General features: G+C 44.1%; 1 long non-coding RNA gene across 1 annotated transcript; it reads left to right on the top strand.

The window, feature by feature from the left end:
- The first annotated feature begins 1,829 nt into the window (after positions 1 to 1,829).
- Positions 1,830 to 17,530, top strand: LOC146343796 (uncharacterized). Its single transcript, XR_014792567.1, has 3 exons — positions 1,830 to 1,922; positions 6,664 to 6,782; positions 16,299 to 17,530. It is a non-coding gene; the product is annotated as an uncharacterized LOC146343796 (long non-coding RNA).
- Positions 17,531 to 21,482: the final 3,952 nt, after the last annotated feature.

Raw genomic sequence — 21,482 nt, 5'->3', positions numbered from 1 at the left:
TTGAGCACTTCTGCCTTTTCTTTGTCATCTGTTATCATTTTGCCATCCTTATTTAATAGCTGAACAACCATTTCTTTCCTCTGCCTTTTACTATGCACATAGCTGAAGAAAGCCTTTTTGTTGTTTTTAGCATCCCTCGCTAACCTCAGCTTGTTCTCAACTTTAGCCTTCCTGACGCCATCCCTGTAATTCTGTGCTACCTGCCTGTGCTCTTCCTTTGTTACTTGGCCTTCTTTCCACTTCCTATATGTGTCCTTTTTTGTTTTCAGGTCATCCCTAAGCTTTTTGTGAAGCCACATTGGCTTCTTCTGTTGTCTTCCACCTTTTCTTCTTGTTGGAATTGTTTGTGATTGTGCCTTGAGAATTTCCTTTTTTAAAAGCTCCCACCCATCTTGGACTCCTTTTCACGTTAGCGTCGCTTGCCATGGGACCTTACTGATCATTGTTCTGAGTTTATTAAAATCAGCTTTCCTAAAATCCAGGGTACGCGTTTGACTACACTCGGCTTTTGCTTCCCTTAGAACCAAGAACTCAAGTGCAACATGGTCGCTTTCCCCCAGAATTCCTGTAACTGCTACTTTATCCACTAAGTCATCTCTGTTGGTTAGGATCAAGTCAAGGGTAGCCGATCCTCTAGTTCCTTCCTCTATTTTCTGTAGGAGGAAGTTATCCGCCACACAAGTCAGGAATTTCCTGGAGGGACCATGTTTTGCAGAATTTGTCTCCCAACAAATATCGGGGAAATTGAAGTCCCCCATTACTACTACATCATGCTTCCTTAAAACATTGGCTATTTGCTTTTCAAAAGTTTCATCCTCGTCTTCTCCTTGATTGGGTGGCCGGTAGTAGACTCTGACCACCAGGTTCCTTTTATTCTTTGCTCCATTTATTTTGATCCAGATGCTCTTGATGGGGCTACCAAGCCCATCCTCCTGTATTTCTGTGCAGAGATATGTATTTTTCACATACAGTGCAACCCCACCTCCCTTTCTGTTCCTCCTGTTCTTTTTGAACAAGTTATATCCTTCAATTGCTGTATTCCAGTCATGAGAGTCATCCCACCAATTCTCAGTTATACCTATCAAGTCATAATTTCCCTCCTGTATTAAGAGTTCAAGTTCGTTCTGTTTGTTTCCCATACTCTGGGCATTAGTATATAGACATTCCTGGTCTCAGTTACCCTTTCCCCTCCTAGCATCTTCCTAAAAAAAGAAAAGGCTCCAGAGTTGGTTAGAAATCATTACATAGTGAGGCATTTTTCTAAAACTGCAAACAAATGTTCATTAAGCAACAAAGCTTTGTTTTCAGGCGCTATGTTTATAACCATCCAGAAATCAACCTTGGCTCATTTCAGATCCAAATCAGATCCAAAACAATTGCACAGCCCCTACCTCCAAGTACATGTGTGTCTTGGATTGCAACCTAGTCAGTTTCAAGACCTCATTATGAATTTCCGTATAATCCATTTTTTTTTAAAGAGCCTTTATGTAGGGGTGTACAAGCTTTGGATTCGGATTTCCGAAGCATGGCAGCCATTTTGTGACATCCACCATCTTGTTCAGTCCCTAACAGCACACCGCCCTCTACTGGTCAGACGTGATATTGCAGTCAAAGATTACATCTCTTGTCATGAGTCATTCTTTTGCAAATAGGAAGGAAATGCTCACTACCCACAATCATCACTTTGAATCCCATTGCCCCAGACACATCCCATTTCATGTAAATGACCCCCAGGCTAGCCCCCATTTTTGTGGTTAACCTTAGTTCATGCCCCTTGTCCCCACCTGTTTCCACGTAACATGGCTTAGTCCCTCCCTTTCCCCCTCCTCACTCTTCATAGTGGACATGGAGGAGATGGAGGAGGCCTGATAGAAAATGGAAAGCTGCAGCAACAGCAGACTGCATCTGTGCCAGTTCCAAAGGTAATTATATAAATTATCCATAAACTAGAATAAAGAACAAAGCACAGCCTATGTATGGAAGACATATAGAATGGAATGTGGGGAATCCATAGAATTCTAAGCTTAGATTTACAATTGCCTCATTAGTTGCATTATTGCAATGTGAAATCAAGATTATGTATGAGACAATAGATTGACTCTGCAGAATATTTCTTTTTTTTCTCCAGTGACATACTTTACTGTCTGATTTTACTGTGGGTTAAAAAGAGTACATTCATTTGGGCCTGCCAGTTCTGAATGATGCTGGTTTGCAAAAATGCAAAATGTTAAATCCAGAACATTGGGAGTTAAACTCACCCCGCCCCCCAAAAATCATTCAGAGTTAATGTTCTCCCAGCACTTTTTCCTGAAACTCTGTTTGCAAGGATGCTCTATGATTTATTATTGCAAGGTCACAGAATTCATAATGTATGATAGTTTATCATACTGCTCTGCAAGTATTTATTTTTTATTTATTATATTTCTGTCCCACCTTTCTGATAAAAATGGCTCTCAAGGTGCTCAATAGTAAAATACAAATTTTAAAAAAGAATCTCAATTTCAAACATGAAAACAGGCAATTAAAAAGATATTAAAAACAAATAAATTAAAAACAGAGCAATAACAAGAAATCAACAGCACACAACCAGATTTAAAAAAAACAAAAAACCTTTCAGCAACAAACCAGCTTACATGCCAAAAGCCTGCCTGAATAAAAATGTCTTTGCCTGCCAGTAGAAGGACAAAAAAAGAGGAAACCAACCTAACCTCCTTGGGCAGGGAGTTCCATACACTGGGAGTGGCCCCTGAGAAGGCTCTCTCTCACATCTCCACCAAGTGTGCTTCTGATGGTGATGGGACCAAGAGAAGGACCGCTCTCCAAGATCTTAAAACCTAGGCAGGCTCATATGGGAGAATGCGGCCTTTCAAATCTGGTCCCCAGCTGTATAGGGCTATATAGGTCATAATAACGGGCACTTTGAATTTTACCTGGGCAAAATCTACACTAGTGCTTTTTATCAGTATTGAAGTGCACTGATAACTGTTGGGGCATATTATGCATTCCGTATATCGCTTTTCTACCATGGTTTCCTGCTTCTTATTCCACATTATCCAAAATACTGCAACAGACGTCATTGTGTGCACTACAAGGTATAAATGCACAAGAGGGATGTAGCGTCACCATGATGGGATCATATCGATACGACACGAGGTGTAGATTTGGCCCTGGAAACAAAATGGTAGCCAGTGAAGTTGTTGCAGCAAGGAAATCATGTGCTCCCTGTAGCCACCCCTGGTCAACAGTCTAGCTGCAGCATTCTGGATCAGCTGAAGTTTCAAAACAGTTTCCAAAGGCAGCCCCAGGTAGAGCATGTTACAGTAGTCTAGATGGGATGGAACTAAGGTATGTGCCATCTTCCTTTTATATCAGCTCAGCTGTGATTTGAAATGGTACATATTTTAATGGTATTTGCATGACTGGATTTGTGGAGTGGGGCAAATATGTAAGCAGGGTGGCAGGATTAATTAGTGGCCGTGTATTGTCAGTTATCATTGCTCATAAATAATATACTAGCAAAGTAAAGATTGTGGAAATCAAGCCGCAAAAGGCAGTCTGGCTGAGTTCTCACTGAGAGGGTGAATCTGGGCCTAAATAATGTTACTTCAGATTTGAGATGGAAGGTCAGGGAGAAATGCTCGAGGTCAGCCTTTCCCAACCTGGGTTCCCTGGAAGTTGTTGGACTACAACTCTCATGATCCAGAACCAGCATGGCAAACTATTGGGGATGATGGGAGTTGTAGTACAAGACCACTGGGGACCCCAGGCTGCGAAAGGCTGTTCTGAGCTATCTACTCCCTAATACACTAGTTTTATTTATGGAGAAATCCTCCCCCAAGGGGAACCGTCATATGACACACATACATCCCTACTCTCTGAAGAGGTACAATCCAGACACAGGTTTACAACAGGTTTACCACAGCCCTATTCAGACATTCATGAACTGAGTAGAATAAACATTGGAGGAGGGGGAGCCCAATAGGCCCGTCTCTCCCCCATTGTCATTTCTATTGCCCTCCACCCATAGAGGGTGATTTTCTGAAGGGGAGAGACTCCTGTACCCGTGGAAGCTCTCCACATGACCTTGAGCACTGATTTTCCAGTGCTCTAAATCTCACAAACAGCCTGCATGGATGCAAGAGGCTTTCTCTTCCAGAAAGCCAACCTCCATGGGTAGAGAGCAAGGAAATAAATGGATGATGGAGAGAGGTGGGACTAGCACGCTCCCCTCCTCAAAGATTTAGGGCTTCTTCACATGGAGCTTTTATCCTGCTATTGAGATTGGTGACTCACAGACATTTGCAGGCCCTTTAGATGCCATCTTCATCCTCCAGGGCATCTCCCGCACTAAGGGCACAATCCTATCGGGATAGGCGGCCGCCTATTCAATGCAGGGCAGGAGCAGCATGAAGGAGATTGTCTCCTCTGCGCTTCAGCCACCCTGCATTCGCAGCTAGACATCCGATTCCGGCTGTCTAGCTGTGGGAAGTCAGAGCTGGGGGGGAGGGGGGCGGACTCCAGATGACGCATAGGAAATGTTGGAATGGCATGTCCACTCTCCCTGCCCCAGCCCGTCCCCAGGAACACCCTGTTTTCGCTGCTCTGCGCTCCTCTTAAAGGGCAGCGCGGGAGGGGGTAGAGTTCGGTTCTCAGGGAACTGACCTATCCTATGGCCGTCTAGTCACTGACTAGTGGCCATAGGATTGCACCCTACATGACCTTTATTCCATTTTTTTAAAGATCAGAGATAATGCGCTATCAAATTACCACACTTGAGTTCCCCTTCAGTTCCCTCATGAAAAAGGAAAAGCCGTGATAAGAGGAGCTAGGCCACAGCACCATCTAGCAGCTGTATAATGAAACATATGGAAGACTCAGATAAGGGGGGGAAGGAGGGGGAAACAGCGGGGGGCGGGGAAGCACATGTAAAGGGAGTCTGTTGTGATCCTGCATTTAAATGCAGGTTTTTAGGCTGGTGTAGAGATGCACTTATTCCACCCAGTCCCCGAATGCCTGAATACGGCTCACCTAAATGAAAACTGTCTTTTTTGAACACCAAAAAAAGTGTTTAATTCTATCTAGCCTAAAACCATCTCTAATACTTGCAATTATTGGAAAGCTCAAGATTCCAGAAACTGAGCAGCATATAGATAATTTGAAATGGGGCAATTCATGTGCAGAAGTTGAAATCAAGATTGTCAGTGTTCTTCACTATATCAGTTTCTCATTAGCTGCCTTTAGATAGCGATGAGGTACCCTAGGAAATCATCAGTAATGCCTAAATATTGTCGTTATTATCTCTAATATTTGTCACTTTATAGTACCCGCAATGACAGTGAAACCATATAAGACAACACAGAACCATAATTAGAAATTCAACCTCTTTAAATTTTTGTTTTAGAAAACACAACCATAGGGACTCCCAGTTTGGATTGGGACTGTGACAATGTGGGAGGGAAAGTAACCCTACCCCTCTGATGAAAATTCCCCACTTGAAACTGCTGTTTGCCAGGGAAAAGTTATGTACGTGATCCTAAGAAGGCAAATAGAAATATGTGGGTGGGCTGGGGGTGGATTTTAATTGGGGAACTAACCTCCCCTGCACCCATCCCCACAGTCCCAGTGTAAGTTCTGCACCCCCGAGATAAAGAGATGGGAAATCCAACAATGGATCTTTGTCTTCATGTCTGGTTTGACCCTGACATATACAGTAGCTGAGATTTAAAAACAAAAATCACAAGTAATTTAAAAATTCTTTGCCACAGGCTGCAGAAATAAAGTAACTGGGCTGGATCTAGACGAAATCAATTGTGCTTGAAATAATGGAAGCTCATGACTTGTCCCATTGGCTTTAATAGAAACTTACTCCAACTAACTTAAGGCATAATCCTATGCATGTTTAGACAGAAAAAAAGTCCTCCAACTCCTAGCATTCCCCAGCCAGCATTGCTGTCTAAACATGCATAGGATTGTACCTTTAGTCTGGATCTAGCCCATTGTTCCCAGAGGCACTGCCAGGTTTGCACAGAGCGATGGGGGTGGGCAGGTGGGGGTGGGCAGGACCGACCTCTCTCCCGGTCACCCTGCTGATCCTGCTTTTTCTCAGTGGTTCACGATGGCTGGTGGATGTTAGTTTAGTGGAACTGCTGGATACTTTCTTGATACCGAGATCTCTCTGGAATGTATGAGATGGGAAACCTACCAAAATTAGGGGAAGCTGACACATCCCACTCCCTGCAGCTATAGGAGTGTGTGTGTGTGTGGGGGGGGCACCCACATGTGTGAATGAATCAAAAAGACTGCTTTGGGACAGAGAGACAGACAGGCAGAGAATTAGGTGATGGCTAGGAAAAAAAATGGATGAAGGATGTGTCATGAAATCTCTCAGATTATCCACTGGTTAATTTTTTGTCATGATGTATTTGCAGTAATTTTGCAGCAAACCTAAAACAACTGAGAAAATGGGCAGCCCATAAAAACATTACCATTTTGACATTTATTTATTTATTTATTTATTTTAAAGATATGCATAATGCAAAATTTGCCTTAGTGCAGATTTCTGCTAGTTTTCTCTGTGGCAGCTTTTCAAAGTCATACAGGAAGTAACCCAAACCACTGCCATCTCTGAATCCTTTCTAACCACTTTCCTTTCAATCTTCTAAGATGGAGGAGGAGATAGAAGCCACAGCAGAGATTATGGTACAACTGGGAGCTGAGTCATCATGTGATTATAGTTACTATTTCCTCTTCTCCTTCCCCCACCGTTTTTCCTTTATGAGCAGGTGAGGCACACGTATTAAGTGGTTTTCCTTAATGCACAGTTTATGCCATACCTGCTTCTGTGATGATGGTGAATAGCAAGTGAGGGCACTGTTTTCCCACTTCCTTCTGTCATTTCCATTCCACAGAATGGAGGGCCTGACGCTGCAGTTGCGTCATTTCTAGGCCAGTCTATCCAAAGCAAACTCACCCTCATTTATTAATATAGGGCATCGCTAGGAAATATGAACAATGACTTATTGTGTAAAGATTTGTTGATGCTTCAGTTTGAGCCCGCAGAATTCCTTCCCCTGGTCCCACAGTTGACCCATAGGATCCCTTCAATTCCCTTGAGAGTTCTTTGTTGTGTGTTTCTATTAATAAGTTCATTGGGTGTACACATTTGCATGCCAATATACCCATAATGCACTTCCATTTTACAGACAATCCACAGCAGAGCTGTGGCAAACTCTAGAGTCATAGTTTGAAGGTCTTCAATTTCCCCCCCTCCAAAAATATACTTGGCCAATAGAGTAATGAAGACCGCTTCCACCCCGTCATTCATTTTATATCCCATACTTACCTCTTTAGAGTGTGCAGAGTGATTAATGTAAGTGTGAAATCCTTTTTAATATCCTTTCTTGAAAACCTTAGTAGGTGTAGGGTTTCAGCACTGCACTCTTTTCTGTAATTCAAACTGAGTACTAACTTGTTATAGCAAGTCTGTAATAAATAATGGATTTTACTGGGACTGAAATCCTGGGGAAAACAGACTAGCCATATCATAAAAAGCTTTATAGGAAGGATACATTGCATTTATTTCATTGTTGAAAAGCTTTACAAATGCATATTTTGGCTTTTTACCTGGAACCTTGGATGGCATTCCGCTAATAAAAAACATACTTTTCCTGTGCCACTGGCAATAGAATTAAAATGAATGCACTTAGCAGCAGTGCTGTGAATCTGGGCACATCTGAAAAAAGGGGTACGGAGTTGTCTCTACTACTTAGATGGTTCGCTCTACTACTACTAGGCTCTTTGCCATCTCGGGATAGTTTCTCTGGACCCTCAATGGACATTTGAGCCGGATCTTGTGTAGATTCACAAGCCGTTCCTCTGTGAACAGCAAAAGATTTATTAAGCCTTTTAACTTTTAATTTCCTTGCTTGGGTTGTGCAAATGATGTGATAGGCAAGTCCAGTGGTAGTTATTTCACAAATGCTGCCAGCATTTTAAACAGAACAAATAAGTTTGTTTTGGAATAAACAGGGGGGAAAGAAGATTAACTTTTCTCAACACAGCTCTTAGGAGTTTTCTGACTCCAGAGGTGAATGTTGGTCCCCTTTTGGGGGCAAATTTTAATTTGAAAGGGAACCAAATCTTGATATTCACAGACAAAACAGCGTGTGTGTATGTGTGTGTGTCTTCACACACACACAGAGACATACACATGGTATGCAGATTTCATTGGTGGAAACTTCCTTGGATTATCACCAGGAGTTTCAAAGAAGAAACACTTACACACACATTCTCAGGATCTTGAAAACCTATTTATCGTCAGACACTTTGTTCAGATGGGCTTGCACAGATGTTATTTTGTTATGTGTCAAGCCACAGCATGTGTGAGATTTTTAACCTCACAGTCCATTCAAGACGAAAGAAGGAGCTGTGCAAGCCATGAAGGACAATCAAGAGAGATTATCCATGACTAGTCATACCTAGTGTGCCCCTTCCTATTTTGGAATAGGCTGTTTGAGGAGGAGCGCAGACTAAATTTAATGTTGCTGTCAGATCTGTTAAGCAGAGGCCAGGGAAAGGCAGTAAGAGCCAGAGATCTTCTGGGTGTTCAGATCAGGAAGCAAGACTGACTCAGAAGCATTTATAGAGGTCACAGAATCCCACTCAGGCCTACTGCTGTAAAGAGGTTTCCTGTTGGTGGTGGGGCTGCTGGCTTCCCTGAGATTACCACTTGATTCTTAACACTTTCCCCAAAATTGTAAGCCAACCCAGCCCAAAATATTTTGTTGCCTGAGGCAGAAAATCCCATTAGCACTTCTCACTGTCCCTTGTGGTAAAAATACGACAGCAGCAGCAGCAGCAACACTAAATTAAATAATGAAAATTCTGTCACCCTTTCATGAAAGCCCAAATCAACTGCCTGATGCACCCACCAACTCCGCCTAATGATGGAAGGACTGGCCCTGAATGTAACCTTGAATAATCCCACAATAAGGTTGCCCATTGTCTTGACGTCACCAGCATCGTCTACAGAATAAAGCTTGTGGATCGAATACAAACCACCTGTTCTCCTCTCTGGTCTTCTTTTGTCACAACATCTCTACCCAGACTCTGCCACAAAATCATTCTATAATCTTGGTGCTGTGACCTTGTGACACCCCTCCTTAAAGCACCACAGTGGCTTCCTGCCTGCTCACAGACCCAGCGCAAGCTCCTTTTCCTTACCTTCAAATCCCTCCAAGGCCTTTCCTCTCCTCCTCTCTCTCTCTGCTCTTCTCCTGATACATGCTTATGACCTTCATTGCTCCAGCTCTACCATATGAAAGTGGACTGCTCCCTCAGACAACTCCACTGTCATTCATGTTTATTTATTTATTAATACATCTATATCCCACCTTTTTTCCTCTTGCAAGGAACCCAAAGCACCTTACATGGTCCTCCTCCTATCCATTTTATCCTCACAACAACCCTGTAATGTAGGTTAGGATGAGAGTCAGTGACTGGCCCAAAGTCACCCAGTGAGCTTCATGGCCGAGTGGGGACTAGAACTTGGATCGCCTGAGTCCCAGTCCAACACTCTTAACTACTGCACCACACAAGATCTTTCTCTGTAGGGATGTCAGAGAATTCCGCCATGGATCGCAGTGAGGCCGAATGCCAGTGCATTCGGCCCCCCGAAATCTGTGGTGGAATGAAGCCCCCCGCCCCACCACCCCGCGAAAGGTGCGCGAAACAGAGCACTTACCTGGTGCTGTTCGTGCTGCTTTGCGAATGGCGGCCGCATCTGCGGCCACCATTTGCTTCCCCATTTAGGCCGTGATAGGCTACGTAAATACTTACGTAGCCTATCACGGCTAACGCAGGGGCGCCATTCGCAAAGCAGCACGAATGGCACCAGGTAAGAATGGCGCCAGGCCAAAAACATGAATGCACATGGTGGCGGCGACGCCATATCCGCCCCTGTTTTTTACTGTGATTGGCTATGTAAGTATTTATGTAGCCTATCACAGCAAAAAAGGGAATGCAAATGGTGGCCGCCGTAGCTGCCACCATTTGCGTTCCTGTTTTTTTTGCCGTGATAGGCTATGTAAATATTTACGTAGCCTATCACGGTAAAAAAACGGGCGCAAATGGCGTAGCCGCCGCCATTTGCATCCACAGGCTCCACACGCCTGTGAATGCACCCAGCTGGCGGCTCCACGGAATTGCCACGGAGCGGAGCCGGCCGGGTTAGGATTTGGGGGGGAGGTGCGGAGCGCCTCCCCACCATCGCGAATCACCCCCGCAAAAAGGTAAGTGACTTTCGTACATCCCTATTTCTCTGTCATGTCCCTGCTGGAGGAATCATCTTCAGAGAAGGAGCTAGAGCTCCCAGAGACAAGCAGCATCAAAGAGGTGACCATGCCAGAAGACCAAGAGAGCTGGGGAGATGCCACATCCATGCAAAAGGAGGGGAACTCCACCTCTGAGATAGAGGATGAATAAGCCCTTAGCCCCCAAAAGTGCCAGGCATCTCAAGAGGCAGGCCAGAACAACCCCTGTGAGAAGGAATGCCCATTTGCAAAGGAAGGCTCATCATGAGTAAAGGACTCCTTGTGAGTAGGGCCCTCCTCACAAGGAGGACCCCCCCCCCCGCCGCCACCGCCGCTGATGTGGTGCAGCTAGTCCTGGATGGGGCCCTGGAAGCTCCAGCTCATCACCCTCAGTCCAAGGCAAACGGGCTGCTGGAACAACATCTTATTTCAGCTCCCAGTACCTTGACCTTGCTGTTTCTTGGACTGCTCTCTCATGTTGCTGACTGTGGGTAGTACCCTACTGTGCCTCTGTTCTTGTGGGACTCTCACTGCTGGTAGAATGGGGCTTTGGTATGTCTAAAAGTAACCTGAGATTAGCAGAAATCCTCATTTCCAAAACAGGGCAGAACAGCAAAACTCGCAGAAGGGGGTTCTGCAGACCTGTCCTGATCTGGAAACAAGCATTTCCAGAGTTACTTTTAGAAGTGCCCAAACTCTGTTGCACAAGCAGTGGATCTCGTGAGTGCAGCAGAACTAGCAGAGGTAGAACAGCCCTGTTGGATACCAGACCTGTCGCACGACGCCCCTGGATTCCTGATAAGACCCTCTTTCTTGGATTGTGCTTAATTGGACTGTGCTTCTGACCTCTGCTTGCCTTTTGAACCATTGAGATAGGTTGAATTGCCCCATAAACTGCCACAGGACTGAGCCTGTAGCAGCCACAGCTGGACATTCACCTTTTCTCCCTTGTTGCCCCTTGTGCTTGGAACTGCCTCCCAGAACACCTCTGTGGTGCCACCTCTCTTACTTCCTTCAAATCCCTCCTCCCCAAAACCCACCTTTCCCATGAAACCTTTGGCACAGACTCTTAGTCCCTATCCCCTACTAACATAACTAAGCCTAAGTACGGATGACTAAAATAAATGCATATTCTTTCCCGGTCTATCCTTGCCTCCCTCTCTGTTGTATCCCTCAGTTGTATGTAATGTTAGGCTAATGGAAAAACTACAGGAGATGGTGTAATTCTGCTAGCAGTTGCACAAATGGTAACAGAACAACTAGCACAAGCAACACCTAGCCTAAGGGGGTCATAACAAGTTGTGCAATGACTTGTGGAATGGCTTGTGCAACTACTTCTGGCTCAGATTGTGGAACTGCTTGCGTGACAGCTTGTGCACAGACATGTGCAATGGCTTGCACAAATGAAATCAAAGTATTGGATTTGATGCCCTTGCAAGGATGAGCATGGGTTTCTGCAAGCCATAGAAGCTCATGCTAGCGGAATGCCATTATTGGCTGCAACCCCTGTGCTGAATTTTAGACCGTAAGCTCCTTGGAGCAGAGACCTGTCCTCTTATACTTTGTAAGTCACTATTCACATTGATAACACCCTATAAATCAATCAACAAATGGAGAAGTTGTTGTTGAAAAGCATGGGTACCATTCCATATAAAATGTGGTGTAAGGGTCTATTATGCCACAAGTACATGGATCACGCATGCATCAACAGACACAATGTCTCACTTTTCAGGTAAAGAAAAATAAGCCCTAACAGGAACGGGCTCATGTGATGTATCTCTGCACAAAAAGAGGAAGCATTAGACTTCCACTGAATCAGACATCACAAACAAAAAATTCACTTGTATGTACTAATGTTTCTTGTTTCTGTCTGATGATTTTATGGTGATCATATGCACTGCTGTTTTCTCTTTGATTCCAGATATCACAAATATTTGGTTAATCTCCGGTTCATTAAAAAAAGAAAAGTTCATCTAATGTTTTGTCTGACGGTCTCCTCAGAATTGATGGGGGAGGGGAGGTCACTGACGGCATTCCACAGCTGTTGTCCTGTTTACAAACTGTAATTCAGGAGGACAGTCCCACTGTGGGACATATGGGGCACGTGTATTACATTTAGCATTCTGCAGTGTCTTGTTAAATCTCAGTTTTATGGCCTCCGTTTTTAAGTCCCTGTAAGGCTTTTCTGAAGGAGGCTGACGAGAGAGACAGGTGGGTCGCAGATTCAGCTTAGTGACAAGTTTTCAAATTCAGCCGCATTCTTAGAGCTGCAAAGTAAAGGAGCAGCTGGTAGCTCAAGAGAATCAGAGAGGCTCATCTGAATCAGAATAGAATCAGTTGGAATTTTTTGGTGGCAGAAAGAATGAGCTATTTTGTACTGCCTGCGAACACCACCAGACACATTTCTGGGGAGATACGACTAGTGTTTGATCTTGTCAGGTGGATAGTCTATACACTAGTGCTCTGGCAGTGATCTGATCCACTCAAAACATGGCCTCGTGCTGGAAGAGAGAGAGAGAGAGAGAGAGAGAGGTGAATATTCTCAGCTTCTATTAAGATCAAACGTGTTCAAAAGTGCTGAGCATGTCTGAAGATACAGACCTCATTACTTCTCAGGACAAATGTGACATGGGAGAAGAGCAGATCACAGTGACACTCCACTACATATATAAGATCATTTATGACAGTGGTTTTAACACCATAGCTTTCCCACTAGAATTAATATTGTCAGCCAAGCTCAGAGGCAGGATGCAGCTGGGGTTCTAGCACGGGAAGACAAGGTTCTAATGGTGTGGTTGAGGCTCTGGCCAGTGGTTGGGTTCTGGAACAGGCAGGCAAGGATCCAAAGGGTGAAAGGCAGGTAATATGTCCTAAGATGGGGCGATGGTCAAGTTCAGGAGCAAGTGGGCAACATTTGTGATGGCCGTTTAGCCACTTCTCCCAAGCACAGGTTGCTCAAACAAGGAGCTGATTCAAAGGGGCTGTTCACACAACATGCTAACCCGAACTCAGTGGTTAAGTGTGGGTTGTTGTTGAACTGCGGGTTGTTTATTGAACTGTGGTTTAGCATGTTGTCTGAACCCAGAACATTTTCTGCAGGGTGGCTTGTTAACCATGCAGTGTGGCTTGTTAACCACCCTGAACAACCCAACAACAAACCATAGGTTCTCAAGGTGGCTTGTCAGAGAAAAATAAGCCACACTGCATGGTTAACAAGCCACCCTGCGGAAAATGCCCTAGGTTCAGATAACACGATAACCCACAGTTCAACAAACAAGCAACGGTTCAGAAACAACCCACACTCAACAACTGAGTGTGGGTTAACATGTTGTGCCAGCCAAGTCAAATATTAGAGCTTTATAGGGCCTGCTGGGTCCTGATTGGTTTGTGGGTAGGGATATGTGAATCAGCAAAATTCGAGCTCATTGAGTTTCTCTGAATTCCACCACAAAGTTCACCGTGACTTGTGTCCGTATCAGATTGCAAGCTTTGGCTTTTCTTTTCATACAGAAATTCATGCTTATTGTCATGTACCTTTCCCCAAATGTATACATCAATTGTGCACATTTTTGAAATGCACACATTTTCTCCATTTTCTCCTATTGATTAAAGCATATTTGTGCACATTTTTCAAAACTATGATTTTTTAAATGGCCATTTTTCAAATGTACGCATTACATTGCAAGCTTGGAAATGTACAGAATTTGACTGCAGACTGCATTCCGGTCTGTGATCAGTTCCAAGAGCAACTGAGTAAATTTTTGTCAAAAATGAACTGAAATGAATTTCTCACACATCTCTACTTGTGAGTTCAGCCAACAGGATTTAGTTGGGTACTAAATCTGGAGGGCACTCTTTACCTACAGAGCTTATGATCCCTGGTTTGCTGAGGATCCAGAGTGCTGGTAGCATAGGAGGTAAAGCATGGGGCACTGGCTCCTGGATGCCCTCAGTGTCTTACAACTCATTGAACAATAAAGGTATCAATACTAGGCTTAGCAACAGTAATTGCTATTTTTTGTCTCAATGGAAGGGGTAAATGATTGGGTCATGGTTGTCTGTCCAATCAGCATAAAGACAATCCTTTCCCTTGGTCGTGTTTAATGAAGTCTGCTATCATGCCTTACGAACACAGCATGATCAGTGCTCATGACTATTTGGATGAGTAAATACCACAAAAGCAAAACAAGCTAATGCAAACATGTTGTATTTTAAGAGTTGTATGATGAACCAGATTACCTCATCATGTTCCTCTGCTTTGCCTTGCTTTGCCAAGTTTTCAGATGCTGACTTCCCATGTAAACATATCAAGAACTAGCAGTTTCAAGGGAGCCTTGAGTAATGACCCTAACATATTTTGAGAGTCAAGCCAAGAGGCTCCATGTGAAATTACCTGGAGATGTTAAGCGGCCATAAAGCAAAATGCGTTCTTTGAAAACATAGTTAGACATAGATTTGAAAAATGTATATACTGCAATACAACAGGACAAGAAAAGTTATATACAACAGTGGCCACATTTAAAATCATGACTCCATTACATGGGTAAATAAACAGAGATCCAGGTATTCCTCCCATCCTAAAATCATAAACATTGATGAATGTTTATGTAGTCCCAGCCCTTCAACATAAGAACAGAAGACGAGCCCTGCTGGATCAGACCAAGAGTCCATCTAGTCCACCATTCTGTTCACACGGTGGCCAACCAGCTGCCCATGGGAAACCCACAACAGCACCCTCCTCCCCATGTTCCCCAGAAACTGGTGTACTTAGGTATACTGCCTGTGATACTGGAGGTATACCAGAGGTTATAAACTTGTATCAGTTAATTCACATGATCAAGTACTGCTTTCAAAATGTAATATTCTATTCAATAATGAGAAACAATATTGAAGTCTTGTTGTGTTTGGAAGTAACCAGAGATTAATTCCTACTTTGTTCATTCAAGGAAACATAGCACCAAGTTCGGGTCAAAAAACATTTTTTAAATTTTTTTTTTTTAACAGAAAGTGACAACACTACATTTGACAAATTGATCTGGGGAAAGGGGATTGGTCTGAGAAAATTCAGGGGGTGTGGGGAATTCCCTGGGCAGCTTCTTCACTAGAGAAGTTGTTAGGCTTTCTCTCTGCAATAGGCACTTGCTGCATCTCCAGCTGCTTGGGCTGTGTCTTGCCATCACTTCGACCTGGTTCTGAACATCAGTATGGAAGGGAGCTCTCTTGAGAAGTGAAGTAGTTGAGTACAGTGGTGAAGGGGTAACTTGTGAAGTGCAGACTCCTATCATGACAGTCCCCATAGCCATGTCCCCCCCAAAAGTCCAAAAATGCAGGCAGCTGTGTTGACGCATATCAACAAACCAGTTCTAGCATTTTTCATCTCCACCAGAAGCAGGTCTTTTGTAATGCTAATGGGTCTTAATTGCCCATTCAAGCCACCCCCAAATACTGTGCATCAGTACAGAAAACAATATATTGTTCCTGGGGAAATTTATTCCCCACCCCCACCCCTCACACTCAGCTACTGTGTGGACTGCAGTTAAGCTCGGAGGGAACAGGGAATTCTGGGGGTTTTGGTAGATGACATCAGCCTCACTGCTAATAAAAAAGTGTCTGTGCTGTGTCCCTGTGAGCCCTGGCCCTGCTACACCACTGGTTGAGTAAAATTTACAGACACTCAGGCTGCAGTCCTACACACATTTACTTGGGAGTGATCCCCACACTGGACTTAGGCTGGAAGTACGCATGAAGCAAAATGAGGTGGTAGAATGGACTATGCCACTTCAGATTAGAGGTAAAGGCTATCACTTTTGAACGTGCCACTGTTAAAAATAAAATACCCTCCATGCAAATAGAAAAGTAACACATCCGGCTGAAAGGTTCTAGGCTAGCCCAGTGGTTTGCTTGGCTGTGCTGATTTTCTACTTTCAGGGAAGGCTTCATGTAGTGAAACATTCCAAAATGTTGATACAGCCCATTCTGTCTCCTCAGCAGTCCACCACTTCCTTCCGCTACATGCGCAGTACCTGCTCCTTCCAGGGTTCAGAGGCCGCATGCCATGGAATACCAGCTGCTGAAAAGCAACCACAGATGAGGGCTATTGCCTTCACATCCTGCTCATCGGCTTCCCAAAGACATCTGCTTTGCCACTATGGGAAATACACTGGAAGTAAATTCTGAATAAACAACAATTGTATAGCATAGCATACTTCATGGATTACCTAAGTCACCCCCAAAAGTAAAAGTGTTGTCCATAAAAAAAAGAAGAAGCCAAAATGCATATTTGTGTAATTCCTTTCTGGGCCAACCAAAACATCACAAAAAATGCACAAACTTTCAAGATCTGCATATGGAGATCTTGAAAGCTTGCACATTTTTGGTGATCTTTTGGTTGGCCACAGAAAAGTATTACACCAGGGATGGACAAGTTATGGCCCTCCAGATGTTTTGGCCTACAAGTCCCCCCCCCCCATTATACTGACATGGATTTTACAATTTTTCATAGATTATGAACTTTGCATACAGAAATAATTCTGCATAGATTAACAATGTGTGTGCGATAATTGAGAACTGCTTATGATAACTGTGTTTATGATTCTTCCTACATGTTGGAAGAGCCATGAAGATTACCTTCTTGTAGGGAAATTATCATTTAGAAAGCAGCCCTAAGCAATCATTCTAATCCGTGCAGGACGGAGGGCTGTAGGCACTGTGATGTTCTGTTTCATCTCACCAGATATCTTTAGCATCATGTCAGAAAATAAGCAATCGCATCTACAGGATCAGGCCCTTTCTAAGCATGGAAATGAGGCTGAGAGTTGGAATAATAAGGTTTTGGTTACAAACCCAAGAGGAATGACAGGGGTCGAAGAGGAAAAATTCCTGCATTGAATTAACACATTTTGCAGTGACATTACAATGCTCCTCTGCAAGACAAATAAGGAGATGCTTGAAACCTAAACCATAACAGTGCATAATTTCTTTGTCAGCTGATGCAAACTGAATTGTTACAATAACATAATACAAAATCGGGGACAGGTTTTTTCCATTTTATGTGTGTGCTTTTGTTTTGCATATTAAAAAGCCATTGTTTCTTCATGTTATCCCTCTCAGTCTCTATGGAAGAGCAAAGTGTTAAGATAAAACCCTATTCTGACTTCTTATTTAAGCTGTTCTTTTATACTTTGCAGCTATGAGTGTTGACAATAAACGGCTGGGGAGGGAGTTCGGAGGCCTTTACTTCTTGTCTTATTAGGACTATGATCCCAAGATCCTTCGACTCTTTCCTCACTTCCAAACACTAATTGTCTATCTTGGCCATAGGAGAGGAAATATTCTGCTTACGTATAGATCTGTTCAAATGTGTACTAGCTCCCTTCCCCCAAATCCCCCTTTTTCCTCCTTCCTACAGCAGCTGTGACCGATGCAGTCGCCCAGTGGATGAAAGGACAATAAAACTCTGAAGCCACATCGTTGCTTAGTAACCACCTGCTAGCAAGCACAAAAGTAGAACACATACAGTGCCCCGGAGGCTGAGGGGCATCACATCTCATAGACAAATGGGTGCCTTGCAGTTGGCCTGAGGATCAAGACTGTCGAGCATGGAGATCTCCTATAAGGCGGCCTCACACTATATGCACGGAACATAGCAGCACCTCGATTACATTATGTGCGTGTATACACACACACACACACACACACACAGATTATTCCCTTATCTCATTCATTCATTCATTCATTCATTCAATTTGTCAGCTGCCCAATAACAAGAGTTCTCTGGGTGATGCATGAAATAATTTTTAAAAATAACCATGACAATAAATCACAAATACAATAAAACAAATGAAGCAGCAGCAAATAAAACAACTGTACAATCAACACTTTGAAATGGAATTTAAGAGATTAAAACATGATGGCTACATTGAACCTCCATGCACAGGGATAGCCTACCCCTGGACCCCATCTACATGGAGATGCTTTCTGAGGCAATTCCGTTTAAAACCAGATTTTCATTAATCTGGATTTGCTCCTCCCATGGAACACATAGCCAGTAAAGCAATGTATACATTAAAAAACAAAATGTCACTTTCAAGGGGCAAACGGCACTTGAAACAACATTAGTTCGGGATTGTGTGGGCGGAGTCCCATGAGTATAACAGAACGTCATCACTATTTCTGCGTAGGTGTGGAGAGCAGAGAGTAAAAAAGTAATCCCCAAAGCAATTCCCAATATCCTTTCCCTCTCTCCAGTGCTGAGTAAGGGCAATTGACAGCAATGTGATTTACTTCTGAGTAGACACAAAAACAAAATACAAAGCAGTTCGCAACTCACCACCCCTCTCTCCGCTCCCATGCTGAGTACGAGCAATTGAAGATAATGTGAATTATTTCTGAGTAGACATGTTCAGCCAACTCCTCTCCTCGTGTCCACCCTTGGATGACACAACTTTCCCTTCCGCCTATCAGCACTGCTCCCCCCAGCCAGTGCCAAAATAAGTATCGCTAGTTGAGGTCACACAGACTCCCAAACTGCACTGAAGCCAGTGGAACAGGAAAATCCATCACAAAATGACTTCGCAAAAATGCAGGTTTGATGGGAGGAAAATCCGTGGTTGCTGCGGAGAGGGGGAAATATCTTGTGCCATGACCATGTGTGAGGTACAGTAGCACTAGAGTAAATTTCCCATGTAGATCCACCCTTGCTTAGTAAATGCTGAGGACAGCAACATGGGAGGGCTGTTGCCTTCATGCCCTGGCTGTGGGCTTCCCAGTGGCACCTGACTGGTCACTGTGGGAAGCAGGATTCTGGTCTAGATTGACCCATCAGTCTGATCCAGCAGGGTTCTCATGATGTTCTTAGGTGGACCAATGATCTGATCAATATGATCCAGCAATAGGCAGCTTCATATGTTTAGCTTTGGTCAAATGGGGCAGGAGGGGCTTTTACTCCTGCCGCTGCTGCCGCTGCCTCCTCCACCACCATCACCACCCCAGTGTCCTGCTATGGCTGAGTTGGGCTCACCCCTGGTGCAAACTAGGAGCAAATCAATTTAGCAAAATCAGTAGGCAAACATAAGGTCAAAACCACAGTTCTACCAGTCCAGGAAAAGGGGCAGCCCAAAAGCAGGGTCTTATCAGGAGTCGAAGAGAACAATCCAAAGAGAAATACGGAGTGGGAGTGAAAGTTGTTCCAGCAACTAGCAGGTTTCAACTGCAGGCTTGTACAGCCAAGTCTCCCAACCCACACCCAGGTACAGCTGCCTTGGTACAAAGTGCTGTTACTATTGCCTTCAGACTTTCCCTATTTCTGAGGAGACCCTGGCTCTTTGGAAGACCTTTTCTCCTGGGTAGCCTGGTTGCTGCGGTTCTTGAGGTGTGCACTTAGCTCTGTATGGTGACCTGTGCCTCCACATCTCAGATTGTACGAGGGATGTATGTCCCTCAAGGATGCAGTTCCTCAGAGTCCACTAGTACTGGAGGACCCTGTGTAGCTTCCCTGGAGATGCTAGGGGTATCAGTAATGTCAGGTGGATCCACAGGATTGTTGGACTCCACCATCTCTGAATCTTCATCTGAAGGGTTATCCTGGTCTGGGTCTGAGTCAGGCATCCCGCCGCCGCATGACACATGGTGAAATAATAAGCCCCACTTGCTGTCAACAGTCCTGGATAACTTTACCATATAAGAGCACAGAAGAATATCTAGAACTGGAAAACAGATGACAGAATGCAAAAAGACACATTATTTATCCAAACCTTTCTATTTAAATACAATTAAAATAGTTTGTGTTTAAAATTTAAGACTTTGAGAATGTTGCATTCTTTGCTATGGGTCAAGGCTACAGGATTTGGACTTGCATCAGAATCCAGATTAGGTTAGTTATGGTTTGTGTTCAGCATGAAAACAGATCAGCACTCAGAATTGTATTTGAATTAAGCCGTGCTAAGATTCTGTGAGCTGCTTTCCCAGATGTTCAGTCACAAATGCCAGCCATCTTGAATTAGATGGTAGTATATAGGTGAGGGTTTCTCTCACAAGGTTTTGGCTTGTGACCTTACAGGAGATCATTTTCATCTGTATTTTATTGGCCCTTTCCTACTTTGAAAGAAATCCAGAATAAGAACTGTATCGTTAGGGTGATCTCGGATATAATTTCTTTCACACGCTTACCTGACAAAAGACATTTCTATCATTAACAGCCTATGTGGAACAGGTATATATGACTACATTGCTACGTGTTGAAGTGTTTGTCTTTATTGGGGGAAGTGTTCTCTGAGCATTTAGATGACCATTTTTATGCTTTATGATTTGCGAGGTCACACTCTTCATCAGTGATATATAATGACATGATAGCTGGGGAGGGGGAGGGATATTTTCTCTCTCTTACAATCCAGTTCTTCAGTAGGCTACAATTATCAGCCAAATGAGGAAGCTCTCAAGAACAGACATAGTGTATTTATTTTATAAAGTTTTTATTACATCTTTATCTCACCTTTCCGCCAATAAACTCAGAATAGCATGCATAGTTCTCCTCCATCCCGTCCCCCATTTTATTCTCACAACAACCCTGTGAGGTAGGCTGGATTGAGGGATAGTGACTCGCCCAAGGTCACCCAGTCAGTTTCATGGCTGAGTGGAGATTTGAACTGGAGCCTCTCCAGTCCTACTTCAATCCATCCTCCACCCAACCTGGTGTCCTTCCCAGCCAACATGGCCAATGATGGGAGTTGTAGTCCAACACATCTGGAGGGCACCAGTGTCAGGGTGGAAACTGAGCCAATAGAGCCCCAGAGCAGTTCTGATTCTGAGGAGGAACAGCAATCCGTGGGAGAGAACCTCGCTCATCTCTCACAAGCACAGCAGCTGGCAGAGATTCCTCCTACCAGCATTTCTGGGATAGATAGTGACCCTGGCAGTGAGAGAGCGCTGGAGGGGGGCTTGCTGGATGCTCGGCGCAGACGCAGGGAGCGACGACAGATGGAAGGCACAGAAAGGAGGTGTAGCACTCGTTTGGCGCGCAAACAACGGTTGCGTCCCAAAGACCCAAGAGAAAGAGGGAGGATCTCTCCCTAGCCCATAAGTTCAGGGTCTTTCCGTGATTCTCCTTCAAATAGGGACCAACTGCCTTACCTGGAGCTTAGGCTACTCAGCTATCTTTCCCCAGTGCTGTACCTT

Source organism: Heloderma suspectum, chromosome 5 (assembly GCF_057233095.1).
Source record: "Heloderma suspectum isolate Gila_16-S chromosome 5, 16-S_ref, whole genome shotgun sequence".
NCBI lineage: Eukaryota > Metazoa > Chordata > Lepidosauria > Squamata > Helodermatidae > Heloderma > Heloderma suspectum.
The sequence above is the reverse complement of the archived record's forward strand: the minus strand, read 5'-3'. Positions and strand labels throughout refer to the sequence as shown.